Source organism: Fukomys damarensis, unplaced genomic scaffold, assembly GCF_012274545.1.
Source record: "Fukomys damarensis isolate Sample0158 unplaced genomic scaffold, DMR_v1.0_HiC HiC_scaffold_12, whole genome shotgun sequence".
Taxonomy (NCBI): Eukaryota; Metazoa; Chordata; class Mammalia; order Rodentia; family Bathyergidae; genus Fukomys; species Fukomys damarensis.
This window is the reverse complement of record NW_022900924.1, coordinates 54,098,720-54,120,358: the sequence shown is the minus strand read 5'-3', so window position 1 is coordinate 54,120,358 and position 21,639 is coordinate 54,098,720. Positions and strand designations below refer to the sequence as shown.

The 21,639-nt window shown below is 45.1% G+C and overlaps 1 protein-coding gene across 1 annotated transcript in view; it reads right to left on the bottom strand.

Annotated features, from left to right (window-relative positions):
- Positions 1-21,639, bottom strand: part of Osbpl11 (oxysterol binding protein like 11) — a 66,025-nt gene that overhangs the window by 41,865 nt on the left and 2,521 nt on the right. The window lies entirely within an intron of this gene.

Below are 21,639 nucleotides of genomic sequence, written 5' to 3'. Positions count from 1 at the left end.
ATATATATATATATATTATTTAGAACTTTACAATCCTTGGCTAATCCTGTCAACTGGATGGACCTGAGACAAGCAGCACACTTGTGAGGGGGACCAGCGGCCATGGGCGGGGCTCGAGGGCCAGAGCGGCCACGCCCATCCTCTGGCCCCTCCCCTGCTTCACTGGCTCCGCCCTCTTCTCTGCCTTCCAGCTGCGAGGTGAGCAGTGAGCAGCGTCCTCCTGTCCTCCGTCAGCCCTTTTGCCAGGATGCTGCGGCCCTGCAGCCAACGACCAGCCGGAAACCGCGAGCAAGTAAATTCTTAAGTGGCGTGTGTCAGGCGTTTTGTCCCAGCAGTGAAGAGCTGATACGACTGTGAATCCACAGAATTGGTTTATAGTTCAAAAAGAACTAAAACAGGTGTTCAGTTTGGATAACACCTCCTCACTCTGGTGCATCACATATGAGGCCAATTTGCTATGTCTCTGATTCTTTGGTTTCTAAAATCCAGATCCTGCTTTTGGAGAGTTTGACAGCTCACTCTCACTGCCCACCCCAGGCAGGTGTGAGGCTACAGTTCTTACCATTGGAAAGATTTCATTTGGGACCTGTCCTGTAACATTTGCTTATGGTACTAAGTTTCTTTCTCTTTTTTTGAGACAAGGTCTCACTGTGTAGCCCAAGCTGGCCTTGACTTTCAGCGATCCTCCTGCCTCAGCCTCCCAAGTGCTGGGATGACAGGCGTGCACCACTATGCCTGGTTTGTTAATTAATGAATCCATTAATTTAGACAGCACCAGTTGAACTCTGCTTTCAATACACTCTAACCTCCACATCTAGAAGGATTCTTTTTTAGAAGCACAGCGCCTTGGGTTTTTCCTAGAGTTTCCACACTCACAGCTCCAGGTCACAACCAAGCCATTTCTTTCAGTTCCTTTGATACTCGGAAAAGCGGAGAAATCCATTCTGGTCCAGGTCCCAGCGTGTTTCCTAAGTTTCAAGATTAAAGAGTTTCTGGAGCTACAGAAATCCCAGTCTTCACAGGTCCCATCTCAGCACAATCCTTGGGCACTCGGCCTGCTTTGGGGATTCACCGCACCCTGCCTCTTCCCTGCTGTTGCCCACAAAACTCATTGCTTGTTGGTTTGACCCTACAGCTCTGAAACGCTTATTTACACTCTGCCAGTCCTCAAGAGGACTCAAGCAGTGCAGGCCCAAGGCATCTGTCTCTTCTGCGGGTGAAGGTGGTCCCTAACTCACCATCTTGGGAGGTCCTCCTCCTCCTCCACCCAGAGTCTCTGGTGTTCATTCCTGGCTGTCAGCGTGCAGTGAAAGCATCAACTCCACTACAGTTCAAGTCCTGGTTCCAGAACTGCACATGCTCAAATGCATGTGCTCTGTGGGGAGAAACTTCCTTCACACCGGATATGATTTACACCCGAGAAAAACAAAGAGAATGTATTTCATTAATATTTCAGCAATCAAAGAAAACAAACCTATAATCCCAGCAATTGGGAGGCTGAGGCAGGAGGATCCTCATGAGTAGAGTTCAAGGCCACAAAACTCATTCTGGACCACATAGTGAGACCCTATCTCAAAAAACAAAGCTAGAAAGTCATTCAGTAGCTCACAGCGACTGTTACGAGCATCCACCCCAGAGCTCGCCTCGCATGTGTGAAGCCGGGGTTCAAGTGCCAGCTCCATGCCCCCCCAATCAGTAGCGTCATCCACAAGAACAATCCAAAGTGTCTTCATGTGCCGCAATGCTGCAATGTTTTGTGCTCCGTTTCCTAATGTTATTAGTTTTTATTCACACATATATTGACAAAGAGTTGAGTAAAAAATTACAACGGGGCTACTGACATGGTTTATTTAATAACAGCGTAAAACTAGGCCCCAAAGAACCAGCAACTCAAATAAGCACGGACACACCACTGGTCTGTTTCTACTCTATCAAGCTGTTGTCTCCAGGTCCCAAGAACCAACCTGAGAACACTTTAACCTCTGGAGCAGCTGCCCAAGCAGTCCCTCCCTGTCCTTCCTCCTTTTCACTGCAATCGCTGCAACCAGTCGGCGAGGAACGACTGCGCCACCTGGTGGCCAGTGTAGGGAGCAGTGTGACTAAACATCTTGTCTTGTGTCCTCCATCTCGTTACGGATTGAACGCTTGTTATCTGAAAATCCAAAATCCAAAATATTGTCTTCGGGAGCATTCTGAAACTTATTGGGTGTTGTCATGACCCTCAAGGAGTTTCATTTTGCATTCGTGATTTTTGGACTAGGGCTGCTCAGCCAGAAAAGTTCATGCGAATATTCCAAACTCCAAAAACCTTGGAAACTCGAAATACTAAACTTCCTCCGGTCAAGTGCTCCTGATGAGGAATACTCTACCTGTGTCTGACTTGTGTAGTACCTCCAACCTCGTGCTTCATACCCAGCACTCTGGAGGCTGAGACAGGAGGATCCCGAGTTGGACTGCAGCCTGGGCAGCTTAGTGAGACCCTGTCTCAAAATAAAAAATGGACCGGGGATGCGGCTCAGTGCAAAGAGCCTGGGTTCAACCCCCAGTGCCACTCCCCAAAAGTATGAACTTTCTATAGATTTTTATGTGCCTGTTAACATTAACAAAATCTACTGGTAAAAGTGGGACCACACCATATCTGACTATATCATCCTATTTTGTGTTCTATGAAACAGAAGTTGTTGGTCTAAACAAATTAAGACTGAAAAACAGGCCATGAAAAAGTTAATTTCTTCTTTAGTCTTTCACCAACTTCACTCCTCTACAAATTGGGTATAATTCTGATCTTCTAAACTAGTTAACGCTTTCTTGGGACTTTGCCCTGGAAGCTGACAGTCTATTAAAAAAAAAAAAAAAAAAAAGCTGATTACTGTGTGGTACAGAAATACAACGGAACATTATCCAGCCACAATGAACAAGACTTTGTCATCTACAGGAAAACAGATGAACATGGAGATCATGCTGGGTGAAACAGGCCTGATTCAGAAAGATAAGTACTGCCGATTCCCCTACATGTGGAATCTTTAAAAAATGCCAGAAAGTAGGAGGCAGGCTGTTGGACAAGAAGGGACTATGGTTGGGGGAGGAGGCTGGCAGGATGGGGAACAGGGGGAATGGCTATGATCACCCCAAGTGTGAAACCGGGAAGAGGATGGGACAGGGGTGAAAATGAGCCAAGTGTGCAATGTGCAGGAACAAATCTGCGAAAATGGAACCCATAATCGGCACAATCAGTGTGCACCAATGAAAAGATCTGAAACAAACAGACAAACAAAATAGCTGATTAACTGAACTATATGCCAAGTCAGAGTATTAGGTTTAGTTTTATAACATCTCCTAACCTTTTAAACTTAAGATATATAGAAGCCTTTAAAATTAAATCACATCTTCTACATACAAAGCACCCTGAAAACCCACTGAATGTACAGGCAAGTTCAGAATGCAGTACTTCTCCATCTGAGACCCATGACCAAATCTAGGATGACATCTCCTTAAAGAGACAGGCAGCAGCCCTTGCTAGAAGGAAAAAGGACAGGACCACTTCCAGTGGTCAAATACAGAGGCTTTCATCCCACACAGGACAGGACTCTGCTGTGACTGGATGGCCATGGCAGGAAGTGGGGGCACATGAAGGGAGAGAGGACAGAGGGGCAAGGGGCAACACTCAGATCCCTTCTGAGCAGCGGGGAGGTAGTGAATGCTGCCCTGAAGCTCGTTCCAGTTTAAAATGCTGGGCTTAGGGACCTCCAGGACCTGTACTGTCATGACGGTGTCTGGATGTCCCTCAAAGCCTCATGTGGGCTTGGTGGGGCTTTTCAGAGGTGGCTGCATCTGGGGTGTGTGATTACTAAATCAGTCCACTGATTGGTCTGGCATAGTCCTGGGTGTGAGTGCCACTTGCTCTAAGGGTTGGTAGCCTAGACACACTATAGAGGGACAGAAAGAAACTGCTATTGTCACTTGCTGCTTGCTGCTTTCTGTCTGCCCGGCTCTGCCATGAACTGTTTCTCCTCTGTGATGCCCCTCTTCCATGCTAACCTGCCTGGGGGCCAGCTGACTAGGGATTGAAAGCTCTACAAACTGTGTGCCAGATAAACCTCTCCTCCTTTAACTTTGGGTGTCACATATCTATTTCAGCAGTGAGAAAAGTAAGACATGGACATCACGGTGCAGGCCTGGGCTGAGACATGGAGGTGGCCGCCAGCAGCATGAACACAGAGGACGATCTAAAAGATCTCCTGGAAGTGTTATGGGGCCCCAGGTCACAGACAGCTAAGGAAAAGTTTGAAGGGTAAGAGAAGTGGGAGATCAGGAGTAGGGAAGTAGAAGGAAGAGAACCAGAGTCAGGGAAAGACAGAAACCAGAGTTCCAAGATGAGCCTGGGATCAAAAGTGCAGTGCTACTGAAGAGGTAGGTAATAAAGAAGATGAAAACTGAGAAGTTTCCACTAAATTAAAAAAAAAAAAAAAAACAGTTTAGCGCAGTGAGGAGCGCAGGCCAGCTGGCAGTGACAGAGGTGGGAAGAAACAGGGTGGCTAGATGGGTGGGCGGAGGCAGGACGGCTCTGAGTGCTTGAGCGCTGGGTAGGGAGGAGGGAGGCAAACAGCTCAGGCTTCAGGGGAGACAGAGGGCAGTGGGTCCAGCGCAAGGAGGAGTCACAGGCCTGGAGTTGCTCTCAGTGTGGGCGTGTGTGGGCCTGCAGCCCAGCAGATGCTATTTCTGGGCATGTTTGGGAGCGTGAAAGGGTAGCCACAGCCAGAGAGAGGAGCTGCACTCCTTTCCTACCTGCCTGCTGCCTTGGCTAGGTTGCAAACCCGAGCTCTCAGACCGGCTGACTGTGGTGTGACCCGTGACCACGCCTCCGGGGCTCCTGGCTTCCAGTCTGCAGGGTTGGAGACCCTTGGCCTGCAAGGGCGAAGCCACTGCAGTCTGTCTCTATCCTTCCAAAGAAACACATGTGTAAGGCCAGGGATGTGGCTCAGGGGTGCCAAGCCCACCTTGCGAGCACAAGGTCCTGAGTTCGATCCATGGTATCGTAAAAAATAAACACGAATATAGGTGTACAGCTCCACTGCCGTGGGGAACCCCAATTAGCAGACACCGCAGACAGTGCAGTAAGCGCCCAAACCCCTATTCGACCAGGCAGAGGCTCTGCTCTGCTTCATTCCCCACGACAAAGAGCACAGAGCATGAGGAAGGGAGTGTGGCTTGCGTGGCCCCAGAAGAAACAGTGATATCTAGAGAAGGCGGAGACTGCCGCACGGCACCTCCTTTTGCTCCCTGTCCCCGCTGCATGACCCTCCAGTAGCGGCCAGCTGTGACCCTGGACTGAGTGAACCCGTGGCAGCATCCAAGTGAGAAGAGGGCCCAACCCAGCCTGCCGTCCTGAGCTTCCCACGGCACCACCGAGATCCCCGCAGTAAAGCAGTAAAGCACACATGGCCTGATCCTGCGTCAAGAGTCCACTTTCTAGGGGACCCAGGAAACAATAATCCACACACACATGAATCCTGAACACCTGCAACTTGGCATCTACATGTGGAAGGACATTCAGATTTACTACTGTACTTTAAGATAAACATTTTTTTTTCTTGGTACCGGGATCAAACTCAGAACCTTGCGCTTGGGAGGCAGGCTGGGGTACCGCTGAGCTAAATCTCCAGCCCAAGATAAACATTTTTTAAAGATGTACTTGCATTTGGAGAAGTTTAAGGACCTGGAGAAGTTTATGATTAAACTACCTATCGACCTATCTGGCTATTCTGAGACAGGGCCTTGTTATGTAGTCCAGGCCGGCTTTGAACTTGTGGGAATCCTTCTGCCTCACCCTCCCAAGTGCTGGGATCAAAGATGTGCGCAACCATGCCCAGTGCATTTTATTTTTAAATTTAATTTAATATTTTGCAGTACAAGGGATTGAACTCAGGACCATGCACTTGCAAGGAAGTCATGGTGCCTAAGCTAAATCCCTGGCCTTGCAATTTATTTTTTTAAAAAACTTCCCACAGCACAGTGACTGTGGCCTGGGATGCAACAGGAGCTCATTAAATATTTGTCAAATAAATTAACCGAAAAGGAGAAGCAGAATCTTCCAGTAGAACGATGCTATTACAGGACAGCCCACATGCGCACACAAATCGCAGCTAAAACAAACGGTGTCATACTCCACACCAAAAAGCATATGCCAAGCCTTCAAAGCAGCACACTAGGGGAGCCCGGCAGCAGCTTGAGAATCGCCCCTTTAACCCAGTGCGCCAGAGGAGCCCAGCCACGCACAAAACAGTGTCTGTGCACTGCCCCCCAACAAGAAAAAGGGCCTCTCTGAGGCTCCTAGATGAAAACTGAAGTCCACCGGAAAAGTGAAGAAAATCTGTTTTAAGGTACACTACACCACCATTGTTGGTAAGTCGGAGGGTCCAGCACCTCATATTGGAACCTTTTCTAAGTTCTGGGGAAAGACAGCCGGAACCTGCAGTAGAACCTTGCAGAGTTCAACCCAGCAGGTGGTCAGAGATCTCAACTTGGGCCTCACAGCCAGAGATCAGCCTGAACCTCAGGCAACAGCTGCTGGCTTGCTGAGACTAATGAACTCGGACCTGCACACTCCTGCCCACGCTGTCTATTGTGTCAGCAGAGGCATACCCTGAAGGGGGCCCTCTGTTTCCATTTGTATTTTTTATTTTCACAGTAATATTTTTCTCATTTTTCTCATTTAAATTTTTTTAATCTTTTTCTTTTCTCATTTTTCCTTTTAAAAATATTCTCTTTATCTTCCTTTCTCTCTCTCTCCCCCAACTTGATCTCCATTACTCTCCCTTTTTGTTCCTGTTCCTATCCTAATTAAATTTATTCTTTCTTTTATTTTTCTTCTTTTTCCTTCTCTCAATTGCCATTAGTTTTAAAAGAAAGTGATTACAGTCTCTGTTGCTGTCAGTTTGTTCTTGTGTACATTTTGATCTATCTTCTCCTCTTCTCTTCAACAGCTCCCTAGAGTCTGTGTGATCTTCCTGTGTCCTCTGACCTCACTTCCAACCCTTCTCTATCCTATCTATCTACCCCCACCCAAACTCCTTCTAAATCCCCACCCTGAAGGGTAAAATTGCTACATTGAAGAGTTTATTTGCTATAAACATACTATGGGCTGGTCCTGGACTTTGATTTAATTCACAGTTAAAGGTGATAGATTAATAACTACCACAAATCGTCATTTTCTAAGCTGTGCTTGATGCTATTGTGATGCTGACTGTATCACCTGGGCTAAAGTGTTGTGATTGATCTAATCAGTCGTCCTCCCTGGTATAATGAAAATGAATTCGACTCAGAGACATTAGAGACTCAAAACCTAAAGACCAGATATAGGGAAGATTGAAGTACTAACCCAGGAATTAAACCAAGGACAGTACCAATGACAAAAACAGAAATGAGAAGATATTTAAACAAGACCCAGACCCAGACTTCCACCTCACCAAAGGTAAACTCTGGGGGAAATGAAGTGGAAAAGTCTGACAGTCGACTATCTGGACACCCTGAACTGATAGCACAGAAAATAACAAAACAGAAAAATGAGGCTCTAGAAAAACTCAAAATAGAAATAATTCCCCAGATAACACAGAGATGGTGAGAAGAATGAAAGACATGATTTGAGACTCTAGAATAGAAACAAATAAGAAAATAGACGAGCTCAGGACCATGATGGAAACCATGAATACCCCAGCATAAGAAAGAAATGGAAACCTTGAATGTTCAACATAGGAAAGAAATGGAATCCATGAAACAGATTTAAACAGATAGCCAAGAGATTAAAAACTCTATAGAAAACATTCAAAGCAGAATGAATGTTGTGAAGACAGAATTTCAGATATAGAAGATAGGATTGTGGTCAGTGACCATGAAAAGAGAGATCTCTTAAAAAGAGTAAGGGATCATGAGAAATCAATCCAACAACTCTTAGATGATGCAAAGAAGAATAATATAAAACTGATAGGAATCCATGAAGTAGCAGGAGAAAGTACAGATGACATAAAAAAGCTGTTCACAGAGTTAATGACAGAAAACTTCCCAAAGAGAGGGGCAGAATTTGACATACATATAAATGAGGCATACAGGACTCCAACTAGCCATGATAAAAAAAATCTACACCTAGACATATAATAATCAAGATCCCAGAAACCCACCAGAAGAACAAAATATTACAAGCAGTTAGAGAAAAGAAATAAATCACATGGGGCCGGGAATTTAGCTTAGTGGTTCCACCACCTGCCCTGTAAGCGCTAGGACCCAAGTTTAACCCCTAAAAAAAAAAAAAAAAAAGACAGATAAATCACATGCAGAGGAAAGCCCACCAGAATCACAGGAGACTTTTCAACACAAACCCTCAAGTCAAGGAGAGCCTGGAGTGAGGTATTTCAAGTCCTAAAAAAAAACAACCTCCAACCCAATTACATTCAGCGAAATTGAAAATGTAATTAAAACATTACCAACAAAGAAAAGCCCAGGTCCTGATGGTTTCACTGCTGGATTCTACAAGACATTTAGAGAAGAACTCTTGCTGCTACTCTTTAAACTCTTCAATGAAATTGAAAGAGAAGCAATACTTCCAAATTTATTCCTGGAAGTAAGCATTACTTTGATTCCAAAGCCAGGGAAAGACCCCCCCCCAAAAAGAGTACAGGCCAATCTCTCTAATGAATATAGATGCAAAAATCCTCAATAAGATACTGGCAAACAGAATACAGAAGATCATACACCTTGACCAAGTCGGATTTACTCCAGGGATGCAAGGATGGTCCAACATAGGTAAATCAATAAAGGTAATACTATATTAACAGAGTCAAGGACAAAAACTATATAATCATCTCAATAGATTCAGAAAAAGCATTTGACAAAATTCAACACCCATTCATGATAAAAACCCTATAGAAAATTGTAATAGATGGTATTTATTTGTTTGTTGTTTTGTTTTTGGTACCAGGGATCAAATGCTTGCAAGGCAGGTGGTGGCACCACTGAGCTAAATGTCTGGCCCTAGATGGTCTTTATCTCAACCCAATAAAGGCTATCTATGAAAAACCAACAGCCAATATCATTCTAATTGTTAAAAACTGAAAACCTTCATGCTAAAATCAGGAAGAAGATAAGGGTGTCCACTATCACCACTCCTGTTCAATATAGTTCTAGAAACATTAGCCCCAGTAATTAGACAAGTGAAAGAAATAAAAGGAATAAAAATAGGAAAGGAAGATGTTAAACTGTCACTATTTGTTGATATGATACTCTACATAAAAGACTCAAAAAACTCTGCCAAAAGACTCCTAGACTTAATTGACAGATTCAGTAGAGTAGCTGGATACAAAGTCAATACTCAAAAATCAATAGCCTTCTTGTACAAAAATAACAGACTCACTGAGAGAGAAATTAGGGGAACAATTCCTTTCACAATAACACCCAAAAAATGAAATATCTAGGAATCAGTCTAATGAAGGAGGCAAAAGGCATCTATACTAAAAATTACAGCACTCTGAAAAAAGAGAAGAGGATATAAGAAGATAGAAGATGGAAAGACATCCCTTGCTCCTGGGTAGGAAGAATCAACATAGTGAAAATGGCCATACTTCCAAAACTTCTATACAGATTCAATGCAATCCTGATTGAAATTGCAACAGTATATTTCACAGAACGTGAGAAAACAATCCAAAAATTCATTTGGAACCATAAAAGACCTAAAATAGCAAAAGCCATTCTAGGCAACAGAGACATGCAGGGGGTATCACAATTCCCAACTTGAAACTATACTACAAAGACACTGTGACAAAACCAGCATGGAACTGGCAAAGAAACAGACCCAAGGATCAGTGGAATAGATTAGAAAATGCAGAAACAGCACCAAAAACACTCAGCTACCTCATCCTTGACAAAGGAACCAACCATCCTCAATGGAGGAAAGATAGCCTCTTTAATAAATGGTGTTGGAAAAACTGGCTTTCAACTTGCCAAAGATTAAAACTAGATCCCCTACCTTTCACCATGCCCTAAACTAAAATCCAAGTGGATTAAAGATCTAAATATCAAAACAGAAACACTAAACTTAGTGGAAAGTAAATTAGGTAGAACTCTTGAAGACATTGGCATAGAAGACTCAGCAGCTCTCAAACTTGCACAAAGAAACTGGGATCTCACTGTATTAAAAAGTTTTTGCAGTGCAAGAGAAAACACCAACAAAGCTAAGAGACAACCTACAATGTGGGAAAATTTTTTTTACCAGATACTCCTCAGACAAAGGACTACTATCTAGAGTATATAAAGAACTCAAAAAAATCAGACACCCCAAAAAGAAAGACCCGATTCAAAAATGGGCATCTGAAATGAACAGACATTTCTCAAACAAGTAAAAGCAGCCAATAAATATATAAAAAAATTCAACATCACTGATCATTTGCAAGATGCAGATGAAAACAACACCGAGATTCCACCTTAACCTAAAAGAATGGCTTCTATCAAGAAATCAACCAGTAAAAAATGCTGGTGGGGTTGTGGGGAGAAAGGAACCCTTCTTCATTGCTGGTGGGAGTACAGACTAGTGCAACCGCTGTGGAAATCAATATGGCGATACCTCAAATAACTATAATTAGAGGTCCCATTTGACCCAGCTATCCCTCTGCTGGGTATCTTTCCAAAAGAATTAAAACAATCATACCACAGTGATATATGTTCACCCATGTTTATAGTGGCAGAGTTAGTAATAGCTAAAACTTGGAAACAACCCAAATGCCCATCAACTGGAGACTGGATAAAGAAGATGTGTTTTTTCTATAAATGGAGTACTACTCAGCCATAAAGAAGAAGCTACAAGCATTTATAGCTAAACGGATGCGCATTGAGGATATACTCTTAAGTGAAATAAATAGGACACACTTGAGTAAATACCGAATAGTTTCTCTGGTGTGAAAAACTAAAAGTGTAAATAAGGCTCAAATGGTATAAATGAGGGTGAAATAGGAAGAAAATGGCTAAAGGGGAAGTAGGAAGGGGAGGGGAAAGGAAATAAAGGAAAAGAAAAAATGTGAAAAGAAAAAATGGAAACAAAGTCTTTGTAAATAGGGAAGAGTGGAGGGGATGAAGAGAGGGCAGGAGTACAGGGAAAAAACAAGAACCAAGAGCTATCATGTAAAGGCACAACATCCCAATGATAAATGTAACTGTACTGTTTGCTTTAAATGTACCAATAAACTCAATGGGGGGGCATATGCCAAGAGCCTTAAAAGAGTTCAAGTTCTTCAGCCTGATGATCTCACTTCTAGGTATTCAATGTAAAACAAATGATCAGAAATGTAGGCCAAGGCCATGTACAACCACGTCCACTGCAGCACTATTAACAGAAAAAGGACAGGCTAAACGAAATGTTATTCACCAATTTAAATGTTTTTGAGTGTCTAACAATATGGGGGAGTGCTTATTACAATTATTAAAATTGCAGGTTTTGGGCCAGGGATTTAGCTCAAGTGCAAGGTCCTAAGTTTGATCTCTGGTAAAAAAAAAAAAAAAAAAATGCAACAAACAACAAAAAATACAGGTTTCATATTATACAGTACATAAAATACATGACAAAATAAAAGCATATAAAATAGTAACTGTTATTATCACAAGATGGAAAAATAACCATTGGCTTTTATCTTGTTCCTTTCACTGTTTCACGCTTCCCAATTTAACACCGTTATTTTCACAACACATCAAACATTTAACAAGTGCTCAAGGTTGCTGAACAGGCAGTGGGCACAGAGGACCTGACCAGGCACAGCGGCACTGGCTGGGGTCCCAGCCACTGGGACGCCAAGGAGGGAGGATCGCTTGGGCTCCAGAAACACGTAAAAATGAAAATAAATGAAAATTACAAAATGTGCTGGTGAAGCAGCGGAATGGTAGGGCACCCGCCTAGCATTCTTGGGCCCTGTGTTCCACTGCCAGCACTGAAAAGAAAAATGAATGAATGAAACTTGCTAACAATTTCCCAGTGTGAGGACTGAGTGATGTTCCCCGGGGACGTGGGACTGAGTTTCCCACAAGCCCCCTTCCCGAATTAGGTTACTCGTATCCCAGAGAGGTGGTGCTGCTGGACCGGGAAACAGATCGATCCGGCTCCAAGGAAGTAAAGCATTTCCACATCGAAGCTCACACGAGGTGACAGACACCTGCTTCCCACCAACACACAGCCATGTGGGGGTCGCCCTCCTGAGACACACCGGGCGCCCACTCCAGCCCAGCAGAATGGTCAGCATGAGAACAGCGTATGCGGGGAGACTGGGGGGAAACCCGAACTCCACCCGCACCCAGGAAGCATGGGAACCGGTGCAGCTGCTATGGAAACGTTATGGCAATGCCTCCAAAAAGAAAACTAGATGCGGGATTACCAGATGGCCCAGTCACTCCACGTCTGTGTGTGTACACAAAAAGTGCTGAAAGCAGGGATGCAGGTACCTGTATACCAATTTCACAGCAGGGTCATTCACCATAGTCCAAAGGTGGAAGCAACCTAAACATTCATATCATTTACCTGCCCAGTGGAAGATGACAGTCCGGAAAAGGAGACTCCGGCATCTGCTACAACCACCTTGCACATTCATAATTAGGACAGAATAAGAGAAAATGTATCTCAAACCCTGTGTGTTGGAAATATACTTCAGCATGGTATGTGTTTCACAAATCCTGGTTCTCTACTTCTACTAGAGTTCAATTCTTCAGTAGGCAAAAGGCTCGTTTTCTACATTAGTTTTCTAAGTGTCTCTTATCTTATAAATCTAATGCTTTTCAGGAGATCGCAGTTTTTGTTTTGGTACCAGGGATTGAACTCAAGACCTTGTGCTTGTGATTGTGAGGCAGGCAGGGGAACCACTGAGCTAAATCCTGGGCCCATAAATCTAATGCTCTTCAAATGGAATAATGTAAACTGAAAGGCCCAGACACTTCCAATATATTTTACTTAAAAATAATTCCTGTGCTGGGTGTGTGTCACACACCTGGAGTCCCAGCACTTGGGAGGCTGAGGCAGGAGGATCGCCAAGAGTTTGAGGCCAGTCTGGGAGCTGCACAGTGATATTCTGCATCACCCCCCATCCCTGGCTCACGTGTCAGTGGTGCAGTGTGCACTTGTGCACATGTGGCATCAAGACACCTTCCCAGGACCAGAACAAGACAGAAGGAGAGCACGAAGAGTACCAACCCCACCCTCCCCTTCGACTCGGTCTGTGCTCTGCCTTCAGGGCCACACTGGCTCCAGAAGACACCGAGGGGCGCTGAGCACGGAGTGCATCTTCCTTTGCAAAAACCAAACCTTCTCAGTGGCAGCAAAGAGAAGGGTGGAAAAGCGTTTCTCTTCCTCCATGTGCGTCACGGGGGAAAGGTGGTGCTCACACGCAGAGCAGCACACAAGGATTGTTCCACACTCTTAGCATGTCTCTGACCAATGGGAAATCTCTTAGGGGTGGAGTAACAAAAATTTTAAACATCCAAGCCTTTTCTTAAAATAGCTATAAATATTCTTTCTGTTTTTTTTTTTTTTTTTGAGACAGGGTCTCACTGTGTAGTTGAGACTGACCTGGAACTCACTATGCAGCCCAGGCTGGTCTCGAACTCACAGCAATCCTCCCACCTCAGCCTCCAGAGTGCTGGGATGACAGGCGTGCGCCACCACGCCTGGCTAAATAGCTATAAATATTAACCACTGGAAAAACCAGAATCCTACAAAGGCTCATGCTATTATTTAAACAAGAGAAAAGTCTCTTGGTTTTTTTGAGACAGGGTCTCACTATGTACTTGAGACTGACCTGGAACTCACTATGCAGCCCAGGCTGGTCTTGAACTCACAGCGATCCTCCTGCCTCGGCCTCCCGAGTGCTGGGATTACAGGTGTGAGCTACCATGCCCAGCTTCTTGGTTTTTAAATAATAGTGTTCATCATAAATTTTGGTATAAAAATAAATATATATGCCTTCAAACTCCCAATCAACTACTGGAACTCCCCATTAAAGCCGATTATCTCTCAATTAAAAATAATACAGACCCAGGTGTGGTGGTGCACTCCTGTAATTCCAACGCTCTTGGAGGCTGAGGCAGGAGGATGGCCGGTTCCTGCCTGGCATGGGCAACTTAGGGATAAACCCTGTCTCAAAATAAAAAATTAAGAAAAGCCTCGGGATGCAGCTTGGTGCAAGGCTGGATTTACGCTCTGATGCCACAAAAACAAAACGAACATATAACACTGGTAAGGCCCCGGGGAAGAGAAATCTGACATGGACTATGGAAATCGCAGCTGGCTCGGGACTTGTGATTCCTGGTATCGCTCCCGCAGACGGTGCCATGCTTGTACGAGGACGCGAGGACATGGTCACTCACCACAGGTGGGTTATGGGAACACTTTGGAGACAAACGCGTGCCGGTGAGCAATTCACACACTAAACCGCACCCCAAGCTCTGACTCTGCACACCAGTGCTCGGGGGCAGGGCCCCTGGGTGACAGGTGGAAGAGGACATGAGGACGGGGCCTCTCGACCGGGTTAGAGCACAGGGAGAGCTCCCTTCGTCACTGTCTCTCAACAAATTCACATCAAGTTTTTCTTCTTAACATACCTGTAAGGAAGGATTAACCACTGCAGTCGCTTCGCAGATCAGTTCAGTAAGCAGGATGAGAACAGGCAGTGTGCTCAGCTAGTGAAGAACACAAAGTGCCCCCATTCTCACAGAGAACATTCTCCCTTTGGTTGAGCGCGACGGGGCATACCTGCAGTCCCAACTACCCGTGTGGCCCAGGCAGGACTGCCAAGTTCAAAGCCAGTCTGGGTAATACCATGGGACCTGGTCTCAAAAAAACAAAACAAAATAAACACACACACACACACACACACACACACACGAAAGAACATTCTCTTCTGGGCTGAGGCGGTGGCTCAGTGGTAGGGAACTTGCCCAGCGTGGGTGAGGCTCCAGGGTTCAGTCCCCCGAGCATGGGGAACAAAACGGTTTACTAAACAAGTAGAAGACAGAGTAAATCTACAAACCGATGTAACACTCAAAGAACTGGTATCTAAAGATTATAAATAATAACACTACCAAGAATGGATGTCATGCATCTCTTTCTGACAACTCCTTAGCATTCCCTTAGCATCCAAATAAAAAGGAGCTGGATCACAATTTCCACGGCTAGCGGATTCAAACAGCACAGAGCCTTACGGCCCAAGCTCTCCTGGTACCGCAGGCTCAGTGTGGTCTGCGCAGCCCCGCACAGAATTAATCAGGTTTTCTCCACTGAATTGGGAGGACTTTGCTCTGCTGCAGCCCACACAAGGAAAATTCTGAGCTCAAGCACAAATGACTTCAAGTAATCATTTAAAGAGAAATCTACTGAAGAAAAGCTCATGTTTGTCTAGTTATAATACATGATCTGCACACCGACTGACGGGGTGAGGATCTTTCAGCAGGGGCAGCCTTTGTACAGTGGAAAGCTCGGCCAGGACAGAGGCAGCAGGCGGTTCCCCTGAAGTGCGTGCAGAAGGGCCAACATTTTATGCTATTTAAAGACAAAACTAAGAGTTTCTTTAAAAAGGACATGATGAAGATGTGACATGTACAACTCCTCATGATGGATGTAATTATGGACTAGAAACTTGGACTGAATAAAGAATGTTAAACAGACACACAGAACAAAAAGTAAAATAGAGCAAAAATGTAAAGAAATTAAAAAATTAAATCTTGTTACTCAAGGCCTGGTATTGTTTTGTTTTTTAAAAGTAGGAAATTTATTGAGGGGGAGACAGCTCCTGAGGGGCAGAAGGGCCCGGAAAGTGGGTTCCCAATGAGCCCACTTCGCAAAAGTTTTATAGAGCAAAATCCTGGGCACAATGTGGGTCAAACTTATGATCAACCAATAAGATTACACGTACAGTTGCTTAGGTAAATGGACCCAGTAGCAGCAGGGCCCGTGGATGATTATGGTCCATAATCTGTAGTCTTAATCCCCTTAGCCTTAGTGGGGAGAGGACAGCCCAGCCCCTATGAGACGATGGTTTATTTATATGGGAAATCTCAAAAGGGTGGTACTGATCATCTCAGGCTTCCATTTATCCCCTGGGGAAGCACGCAGATCTGGCCACAGCTGCGATGTCCTCACCCTCTGCACGGACCTCCTGAGGGCCAGCCCTGGGTGATGGCCTAGGATATCTCTACCTAACCCCGCTGTCTACAGCATCCCCTCCGCTGAAGAGGTAACCCTAACTGCCAGGAGCGAAGATGGTTCTGGCTACTTCTGGCGTAAGGGGGTGTGGCCGTGATCAGCAGTCAGAGATCCTGGCGGAGGGGCTATCTAAAGGCCCTTGATAGACAAGGCTTGTTCTTACTACATTTTGAAACAGAACTTTGTAATTTTCAGCTAAATGCCTATAAACTGTCTTTCCTTTTTAAAAAATCAGCGCGTATAGATTTTATTTTATTATTTCTTGGGGGGGACACCTATAGATTTTAGATAGGGAAAACAAAAATGGGTACAAAAATAGGCATTCAACTTTCCTTTTAATCCCTGCAGATATTTATGACTTTTTCTTGAAACCAAGCCCAATTTTACAGGCAAACCCTTCAAGACTGTAAATACTAAGTTACATTTCAGGGTTCTCCTTGCCCATTAGGACAGGTACTTTTCCTTCCAGCAGAGAACGTACAAGGGGAGACATCAAGTCTGAACACAAAGATGACCATTTATACTACACACCTGCAAACTTCTGCTGCTCATGGAGAGGCAGAACTATCTGCTACTGAGGAAAAGAGTTCCCCCTGGTGTCAGCAGCAGTCAGCCAACACGGAGCCCCAAATAGGAAAAGACAGCCTTTCATTCGCCCTGTCTTACTTTAACTCCTCCTGGGGCCATTTCCCGTCTCCCTTTTATAAATGGGCAGCATGACTATAGATTTGTAACTTTCCCTGGAAGCTGACATGAAGCTTATAAAAACAATGGGCAAGCTCATTTTGTAAACGCTAAGCATTCACTATGAAAAAGGAGGCAGAGGAAATGATCCTTCTCATAAATAGCAAACAAAGCCTGTGTCACATGAGTACACAGTGCTGCAAAAAGAAGAAAAATGTAAGGCTAAATGAATTAATTCAGTTACCAACTTCAGTATTTCAAAAAGATCATCATAAGCAATTTTGCAAATGCAGCTGAGGCTCTTCCTGACTCCTCTGAGGATCCTCCAAAAATAAGCCTGGGAGTTCCCACCTTTTTCTTTGGGTACACGCACTGATCTGGATTCACCGACAGAGTGCTTCGCAGCTGGAAGAGGCGCAGAAGAGTTTGCTGCATGAATGAGAACGCCAGCAAACCATGACACCAAGCACACACTGAGCTGGTCACTGTCACTCGCAATCCTGGGAGCTCAGGGTGCAGCTCAGCGACGGAGCCGCTGCCTGATATGCGCAAGGCCCTGTGTTCAATCTCCAGTACTGCAAAGATAAATAATTATTCATTCTATGGTCCTAGGAATGAAAGTGCTACCACTTAATAGCTGTGCAACCTTGGCCAATTCATTTCACCTTTCACTTTTCCAACAGTATGAAGCTAACGATGCCCCGCCTTTCTCAGAGAGCTGAGCTGACGGAAAGGGGTGAGTAAGAGAAGACATTCCCAGTACCAAGCGGGCAACCACCTAGGCTCCAACCCTCACCTTGGCAGGCCACCTGGACACGCCACCTAAAACTCATGCTGTGTAAGCAGGGCACACCGATAGTCCAATGTGTGACTTTACTCCCAACATCTGTTTCTCCTCTAGACTTTGCAAAATTTCAAACCTGGGTCACTCGGGTCAATTTTTATCCCTCCCATCCAGTCTGTGTACACTCTGCTCCTAATGAACAAGAAGAGTACTGAGAGCCATTCTGCATAATTCTGGGGAAAAATCATTTCCTAATTAAAGTATGACTATGGCTGTCCAAGGCTCAATGTCACCTTGCCCGCAAGCCGGCTATGACAAGAGGAAACAGAACTCCGTTTGTCTCTGGTCACAGCGGAGGCCTCATGGTCCTGTGACGCTGTGGCGCTCAAGGGTGGGAGTACATCAGCTGAAGACCTCCAGGTTCTTCAGGAACCAAGGAGTAACACACGAGAAAGGTTTCTCGTCCCACCCAGTACTGTAAGAATGCTCTCCTTACCGCCCTCATCAACACAGGCTCACCACTGCCCCCTAAGTCACTCGTTGCTCCCTCCAATTACTGTGTGCATCCAATAAGCAGTGGCCAGCTCGGGATGTCTATCTTTGCCCACTCTGAGGCACTGGCCCTGCCCCCAGGCACTGTGAGATCACGCAAGCCTCTGTGGTCTTTTTCTTTAGCCCTTGCCATCCCCCTTTCTAGGCAGCTGGAGGTCTCATTGTCCTCCCATACGAGAGAGGTGCAGTACCTCACCACCTGCAGCTCCCAGCCCTCCTGCCCACTTCCCGCTTGAGGAAACCCACAGCCACACTGGAAGACGTTCTTGGAACGGCCTCCAGCCACCAGTGCAGGAAGTCAGGGCTTTGGGGTCCAAATGGCCAAAAGGAACCGAACTACACCAAGAGCCTGGTGAGCAGGCTGCTAGGATGGGGATCCTTCTGGGTCAGGCCCAAAGACGACCACAGCCTCCTGACAAATCCAGAGCCCAGCCCCGATCGCCCAAGTTGCACCTGAATGCCTATCACAACTGTGAAACAATCGGTGTCACTGCTTTAGCACACTGGCTTTGGGGGGCAACACGCTAACAGCTGACATCGATTTCACAGTGTATTTCGGAATAGCTCAGGTGGGTTTAAGAGTTAAGTATGAAATTACCAAATCATTTAAAACTACATGAAAACAGTAGTTCTTTTATAAAAATAACTTTTTTGGGGGGATGGGATGGAGATAGGATCTTGCTCTGTAGTTTGCCCTGGTCTTGAACTCACTTTGTAGCTCAAGATGGCCCTGACCCTCCTGTGTCAGCCTCCAAGAGTGCATGGATTACAGGCATGAGCCACCACGCCTGGTCAGAACTTTATTTATAATTAGAAGTGACAGGAAAAATAAATTACAGATCTGAGCTGGGTGTAGTTGCATCCACTTGTAATCCCAGTACTCTGGGAGGCTGAGGCAGGAGAATCAGATTCAAACCCAGCCCAGGCAACCTAGCAGCTTAGTGAGACCCTGTCTCAAAACTTACAAACTGGAAAAAGGCTGGGAATATAGCTCAGTGCAGAGGGCCTGGGTTTGATCCTAAGTGCGTGTGTGCGCGGGGAGAAGAGACACAAGATTTCTGACTTGTAATTATTTTCTGTATGTCAGGAAAAGTGTAATAAATTAAAATATGAAGATTAAGAAAATCTCTGTAGCCAGTATAGCAACTAATTTAACTAAAAAATTAAACTATATTTGTACGTATATAAATACTCAGTAAAGAACTAAAATAGGGCTGGGGGTAGTGCTTAGCATGTGCAAGGCTGTGGGCCCACAGGACTGCAAAAAAAGAAAAAGAAAAGAAAAAATGTAAGCAACAGAAGAAAAAAAGCTAAAACCTGAAAAATGCCATGAAGTGAAAAGACAACCAAATAAAATATTTGGAACTCACATATCTGAGAATTATACTCCAAATACACAGTGAACTCTTACAACTGAAAAGTAAGATAACCCAATTTTATTGAAACAGGGTGTTACTTTGTACTGTAGTACAGGCTGGCCTGAACTCACGGCGATACATGGCAATACTCCTGCCTCAGCCTCCCCAGTGATGTGATGACAGCCATGCACCCCCATGCCTGGCAAGAGTCCAGTTTTAAAATGGGCAAAGGCTCTGCAGAGGCATTCTCCAGAGATGATACACACCTGGCCACTAGATGCTACATGCAAAGATGTGCAATCTCCTTATCAGTCATCAAGAAGTGCACATCGAGCACTCCGTGAGGCAGTACCGCACACATCCAACTTCACGGCTAGCATAAGGGGCAACAGCAAACGGCGCAGAGGATGGAGAAAAGCTGCAGGCCTTCCGCACTGCTATGAGGATGCAAAAGGTTGCAGCAGCTCCTCCAACGGCTAAGGCGAGCTTATGCCATGATCTGCAACCTCACTGCTAGGCGCACACTCCGAAGTGACAAGGTCCAAGTCCACACAGGCACAGATGTGCGCAGCAGTACTGCTCACAAATGGAAATGGAAACAGCTCCAGCACCCGTTAGCTGGTGAATGGATAAACAAAATGAGGCACATTATATAACAGAATATTTATTATTTGGCCATATAATCCATGCTCTCTATTAATGAACCTGGAAAACATCATACCAATTACATTTCTAAGTCTGTAAAGCCAAACTCCAGGTGCTGAACCAGGGCTTTCACTAAATTTCAACCACTCCATAAGTCAACATAAAATTAATCTCAATCAATCTGTCTCTCTCTGTCCCGGGGACTGGACCCAGGGCTTTCCCATGGAGCTACATCACTAGCTTTTTATTTATTTGTATTATGAGATAGGGTCTGGCTAAATTGCCCAGGCCGGGCCCACACTTGTGATCCTCCTTTGCCTCAGGCTCCTGAACTACTGGCATTGCAGGCGTGTGCCTTCATGCCTGGCTTTAAATCTCTTTTTAAAAAAACACAGATAGACTAAAAAAGAAACAAAATGAAGGCAGTAGTGAAGCAGAGTAGAGATGAAAGCCACTAGTGGGGTTTCTAACAAATGTTCAGGGCAGCAGCTGCATACACAGCTCTGAAGTTCCAGAGAAAGATTCTCTGACTTGAGCCTGTGTTAGCTGAGGCTCGAGGAGAGGAGACAGAGAAGGCACAGGAGCCTTGAAGGGAATGAGCCAAGCAACGAAACTAAGAAACAGTACAAGGAGTAAAGCCAGAAACCAAGAGAGAGCGCCAGGAGGCAAGACAAGAACTGTAACAGCACACGCTCTACAGAGGGCCGAGGAGTAACAAATCAAGAACACCCACTGCCCCTTGGCAGGACACAGCCAACAGCAGCGCTGCACTTGGTGAACTGCTTTCAGGAGGCAGGGTTAGGTTGCTTTTTAAGTCTTAAGACTTTGAGCAGCAAGGGAAGAACCAGAGAAAAGAGGGCAATACAGGACCAAGGGACGCTGCCTGACGCCCAGGGACAGAGGGAGTTTGACTGAGGAGTGAGAGCTAGGCGGAAGCGCGTGCCCTGGACAGACCACATTAATGTCAAAATCCATGGCCGGATGCAAAACAGGAAGGCCTCATTTACCTCTTCCTTCGAGAAGAGTTCTGCATAACCGAATTTACCAGGCATGGTACCTCTATAAAAATGAACTGTTAACTATTTTCTTTAAAATTATTCACCAATGTATCATACAGTTCTCAGCCTTCTTAAAGAGAGTGGGCTTTCCTGGATGATTTAAGGTCATTGGGACTATCTCACTGTACTAGGAAATAATATAGTTGAGTTCTGCATTTTAATCTTGCATATCTTTGAAGTCAGGTGTGATGGTGCATGCCTATAATCCCAGTCCTTGGGAGGTCGAGGCTGGAGGATCACCACAATTTCCAGGCCAGCCTAGGCTCTGTTGGCAGTGAGTTTAAGGCCAGCCTGAACTACAGTGAGACCCTGTCTCAAAAAAAAAAAAAAAAAAAAAAA